The sequence below is a fragment of the Triticum aestivum genome, chromosome 3B (genome assembly GCF_018294505.1).
Source record: "Triticum aestivum cultivar Chinese Spring chromosome 3B, IWGSC CS RefSeq v2.1, whole genome shotgun sequence".
In the NCBI taxonomy this organism is placed as follows: domain Eukaryota; kingdom Viridiplantae; phylum Streptophyta; class Magnoliopsida; order Poales; family Poaceae; genus Triticum; species Triticum aestivum.
Window position 1 is genome coordinate 839,186,768 of NC_057801.1, and position 6,105 is coordinate 839,192,872.

Here is a 6,105-nt window from a genome sequence, read left to right on the forward strand (position 1 = left end):
GACCTTTAGTACCGGTTCGTGCCACGAACCGGTACTAAAGGTGCTGGACGGGCCCCAGACTGACAACACCCTGCCACCACCCTCTTTAAGTACCGGTTCGTGGCACGAACCGGTACTATAGGTTCGCCACGAACCGGTACTAATGAGAACGGCCGGCTAGCCGTTGGAACCGGCACTAATGGACACATTAGTGCCGGCTCAAAACCCAACCGGCACTAATGTGTCCCATATTAGGTCCTTTTTCTACTAGTGCATTTATACAGGACTCAAACAGGTGGAGTTTCTACTAGTGCCGGCTCAAAACCCAACCGGCTCAAAATAGCATTTGTACATGTGAACTAAAACATAACACATGTAGAACAGAGGGTAGAACAAGAAAAACTAGAGCAATAAACTGTAGCATGATCTTAAAGAGAGAGGTCACGAAGACGTACGGAGCAACAGCAGAAGTACCGGTCTTGGAGTTGGTGTCCTCTTCAGTCATGTTGTCGAAGAGGTTGTCGACGCCGGGGAAGAAGTCATCGTTGGAGAAGTAGTCGTCGGTGTCCGGGTCGTCCGTGATGAAGCAACCAATAGCCACGCTGAGCGCTTTCCAAAAACCTTATCACCCTTCTCCCATACAAGACTCAAACAGGTGGAGTTTCGGAGGCCTACTGTCCTGACCTGCGGTGCACGCCGCAAGCCGGGATGAAGATACCGCACGTCGCAAGCCGGGGGGCCTACTATTAGTTTCGCTACCGGGACTGGCCACCTCCTCAACCTGTTTTGTCGTCTGTCACATACCACGGTGATGGTAAGATCCTGGCCGTCATGGAGGCTGACCAATGGTGGAGCCCCGGCACACCAAACAGCAATATCGCCCCTGGTGAGCTTGCCGAGAGCCGGGGGATGCCCGTTGTGCAATTGTGGTTTGGCCAATCCACCTCCAATTACAACTACGTCCTTGAGTCCCGGTACGAGATTCTATGGGTGTCTATTAACACCCGGGAACATGACAGGTATCTCATAGGGACAAACCCCTACCTTGTCAAAGTTAAGGTGTCAGTGCAGGCACTTGAGGAGCCTCTGTTGTCACAATCCTCGCCATTGGAGAAGATGAGATGGGTGAGAAAGGATGGCCGTAGTCTGGCCGACCGCGTGTTGTTCCTCGGTACACGCCATAGCTTTGTTGTGGATGCGGGGCGGGTGCCCAATGGAAATGGCGGGTGTGCCTACTTCGTGTACCACAATAATAATGCCTTTACATATGGGAGGCATGCCGTGTTCAGGTGCAACCTCATCAATGGCAGAGCTGAGCTTGTACAGCGGTTCCCTCGATGTTGGGACTACAAAATGTGCCTCTGGTTCAACCCTGAATTTGTCATTACTCTTCCCCAGATACGTACATATACACTGATAAAAACTGTTCCGATTTCTTAAGTTGGAATTCTCGTATAATAAAATCTACCGTTATTATGGTCGCATCAAGCTCAACGTACAAGAGTTTAAGCCGGAACTGTGCATACGCCTTCTCAAATTTGTTTTTCAATAACAAAATCCTTATGTTGACCTTATCGTCACATCAAGCCGATGCAACCATATACATGTGCTAATATGCCATTCATTTTGCTCCGCTAGGAAATCAGTGAGGAGTCACCAAAGCAGCAACAGCAAATAGCTCCAAGAATTTCTAGTCCACCAAGACACACCATTCACATCGAGAGACATCGTGTGCCTAGTTTTAAGGTGCTGGTGCGCAATCTTCCTCTCACGGTGAAGAACACTCAGCTACGGCTCTTCTTCAGCGAGCACGGTAAAGTGTCCAATTTTTTTTAGAACAAAGGCTTCAGAAGAGCTCGGCTTTGAATTAACAAAGCCATCAACCGGCCAGGATTACTGACTCGAAACCAACACAAGAAAATGAAAAAACGACAAGATACAGAGGCCTGGACAGCAGCACACAAGCCTCACACACACCCAGCTAAATGATCGAACAAGGAGACACGCAGCTCAGGGATGTGTAGGTCCTCATTCGCATACAAATCACCAGGGAGAAGGAGAATGACAGCACAGGATCAGCCATTCAGACGGCGAGGGAGGGCACGCCGTCGCCAAATCACCAGCGGCCCCGGATTGCCATGACCTCCCAGCCCACTGTCAAAGAAGACCCCTGTCTCCTCGCCTGGCTCGAAGGCGCCAAACCGTTGACAGTGTAGCAGTTCACCCTTGAACCTGGGGGGAAAGACACCGGCAGGCTGCATCTGGAAAGGAACCTAGCTCACCCGCCTAGCCTCAGAATGATCTCATGGAGCAGCGCACCACCCAACACCCACGGACTGGACACGAAAGAGAAAGAGCTGCCAGAACGGAACGGACGGAGGAGCAGTAGCATAGCGTCCCTGTAGGCGAAGAGCCACTGGAGATCTCGTCGCAGACAAAGAAGACCAGCTACTGCCGCCGCTGCACACCCACAGCATCTCCGAGGAGCCCACTGCCCACCTAGCTCCCAAAAACGGCGCCTTCAGGAACGACGCGACGCCAAGGGCGCCGCCGCCGCCCAACAAAGTTGAGGTTTTCACCCGGGAGACTAGAGGGATGGGGGGGCGACGGATCTGACCTGAACGACGCCTCCAGGGAGGGGAACGGCGCCAAGAGCGTCGCCGCCGCCAAGACCGCCGAGGCCGGCCTGGAATTTCTCCCGGTCTTGGAAACACCACCTCCACCACCCACCGATGCAAGATTCGGCTGCCCGCAAAGAAGCCGGACAGATCTGGCCGGGGCGGAGCTCTTGAAACAGGGGGGCAGGGGCGGCCAGATCTGGCTCCACCGCGAGCCACAGCCGCCGCAGCACCATGGCTCCCGTCCACCGGGGCACCCGCCATCCACACGGCCAGGAGCGCCGGTCCACGCCCGCGCCACCGCCTGTCCAATGCTAAGGTGATTTGTTACAAGAAGACAAGGGCCTCAAAGGGTATTGGCCATGTGACCATAGAGACGACACATTCCCATGAGGAAGATGCTCTTCTGCTCTCAATGAACTGGTTTTGGATGGATGCCATCTCGAGGTTAGCTTGATTAAGGAGGGACAGCCACCACAACGTCCGTGTCAGCACAGATAGATCAAAAAACTTTGATTTTCATTTTGATGATTATAAAACTGAATGTTTGTATCTGTTGCTGCTCCTAGATTGGCTTGCCTTTGTATTTTTCAGTGTAGTGATAGATCAAGCTAGCTTGGTTAGTAGTCCTTTATGTCATAAGTCAAACTTTTAAAAATTGACTAGGAATAATTATCTATATTGGAAAATTGAAAATCATATGTACTGATTATTCTTGAGTACCATGATTATCTCGATTTTATAAATGTATTAATAGAACGAATGTGCTAATTCTCATCAGGATGTGAATAAGTTAGAGCACATCTAACCCTGAACCGTATGATCATTTTGCTCCAAGATTCACGTTTTGAGAAGCAGTTGGGATTGCCTTGTGCACGCGCTATCGCCCATGTGCGTTTGTTTCGTCGGCCTCTTTCAGTTTTGTTTGGGTCGCGTGGGCTGCGTGTGTCACGCAGGCATGTCATAAAACTCCTGAGGATTCCCTAATCCGTATCCACTCCTCTAGGCTTCAGATTTGTAGACAGGGGAGAGCGTTGTAACGGATCATAGGACCAGTGGCGGGTACAGGCGAAAACGTCCAACGAGGGGACGGGGGGCAGGAGGTCGCCGACAATATCGCATTGGCGAACACCCTTGCACATTATCTTTCCCCCTTGCTTGTGATCTTGTGTGTTGTATGTTCTCTTAGTAGTATGACATCAGTGAACGACTTATGCTAGATTTATGTGTGTGAATGTTTCTTTGTGGTAATCTAGATTCCATTGGGTTTTTTGTCCATGTTCAGCAAAATTTGTATGATGCTCAGGAGGGTGTAGGGACACCCGGGAATAGAAAAACCACTCTCTTAGGATTTTCTCCAGCCTCTACTCTGTTATGCATCACACAACGATGAGATGTCCCTCTTTAAGAACATCAAGCAAATACACTTTACATAAATGTTAGAATTCGAGAGCTAGAATCCGGGGCAATTTCATGCCAATGATTGATCACATGATACAGTGTAGTGATGTGCAAATCTCGTTTATCCTTTCTGCGGGAACATGCCTCGTGGTTTTTTAACCTAGCTAGTATAAGCGATTGATATAAAATTTCATCTTGTAACCTAGCTCTATAGCGAGTAGAGCTAACAGACAAATTCACTACATATTAGACAAATTAAGAAAAAAAGATAATCCTAATGAATAACTGGAGCATGATAACTATGACAGTCAATCTATCTGGACAATTAGTCGAGCACTCGAACTACACCTCCCCATACGGGTGGAAGAATCTTTACTCCGTCAACTCCTCTGTTTCACCATGCTCACCTCGAGGAAACGCTTATGGCGACGATTCCAATACCATGTGAGGCCTGGGTCTACATCTAGTATGTCACCTTGCCACCAAACAGTCTATTGAACATGCTGAACAAGTGTTGCAGTATGCTAAACAAGTGTTGCAGCCAAGAGCTCTTCGCAATAAGAGGTAGGTTGGGCATCAGCACCCCAACACAAGTGTTATTGCTTCTTGGCGTATTAGATGGACCGTGGTGGATTGGAGCAACCATGACCTGGGGGAGGAACCACATGCACATGTCGCTGTCCAATCCATGGGGCAGCCACTCGACAAACTCTGTCGTGTTATCAATGAGGTTGTACCTGAACACGCCATGTCGCTCATGCTGCAGGCGGCCGCCCTGGTCATCGTAGTACAAGAAGTAGGCGAATCCACCACTCATGCCCATACGCGACGCGTCCACGGCGAAACTATTGGGCCACCCTAGGAACAACACGCGGTCCTCTAGGCTCCGGCCATCCTTCCTCATCCACAACAACTTTTCTGGTTCCTTGGTGACCTTCTCAAGTGTGTGGATGGACATCGAGAGTGCGTCGACGAGGTCGTCGACGCCATTCTTATCTTTGTCGGGGTAATCGAACAAAATGTGCACCGACACCCACAACAGCTCCCCACGGGACTCGAGCACATAGCTGTGCTCGTACAAGTTGCCGTCGCACTGGCGCGGCATCGAAGATAGCCTAAGAACCAGCACATCGTCGCTGTTGGTTGCGGCTGTGGGCTGCTCGGTCACGCTCACAACGTGCCAGAGGCTGTTCTCAACGGTCACATGGATCTTGCCATTGTGATACGCGACACAGAACTCTTGGTCGGAGGGGGATTCGAGAGTCTTGTGGATAAACATCCACTCGGTGTCACCGGGACGCAGGAGCGCCGCCCTGAACTCGGCGGTAAATGTGTCGATGCTGTCCAGTTTGCTGTACACAAGGATGGCGCCGTCGTTGTAGATGATGCCACTGGGATTCTTCCCCAACCCATGCGGTGAGATACCAGGAAGCAGGTGGGTGGGGGGTCCTCCGGCGAGAGGGTCGTAGAATGTTGGGCCGTGGGGTTCGAAGGCGGTGAAGTAGCGGACGGCGGTGCCGTCGGCGCTGGTCACCCAATTTATCCCGGTGCTACTGCCATCAGATATGGGCGGCGGCGGGACGTAGCTTGTGTTGGAGAAGACGCATCTGAAGGTGAGGGAGTCCTCGCTCTTCTTGCTGGGCGCCAGGAGCCACGGCAGGAGCTGACCAGTTCCCGTCGTTGTCGATGGTCCGTGTGAGTCGCTCCATGGCTTACACACGGCGTGGAACCGGACGAAATCGGTGGGGACGTGCAGACGGGAGGAAACCTCTCGGAGCAGTTCCGGCGGGAGGTCCGACCACCACGTCTGGTGCATCGCAGCAAGTTGGTTCTTTTTTTTTTTTTGAATTCAACCACGTCTCTTTTTATTCATAAAACGCAGGAATTTCTGCAGAAATAATATGAAGAATACAATCTGGTGGTGCTTGCACCCACACTTTGCTCAGATTATTTGTTACCCCCTCCTTGGCCAACCCGTGCGCCGCGCCGTTCGCCGTTCTCCTTACCCACGTCACCTTCCATCTATCTATGTTTGCGAGCATAGCCTTCACCTGCTTGACCATTGGACCCAGCACAGATAGATCCTCTTCCACACTCTGGAGCTTGC

At 51.2% G+C, this 6,105-nt stretch overlaps 1 pseudogene; it reads right to left on the minus strand.

Annotated features, from left to right (window-relative positions):
* Positions 1-4,300: 4,300 nt before the first annotated feature.
* LOC123066994 (uncharacterized) lies at positions 4,301-5,825 on the minus strand (annotated as a pseudogene).
* Positions 5,826-6,105: the final 280 nt, after the last annotated feature.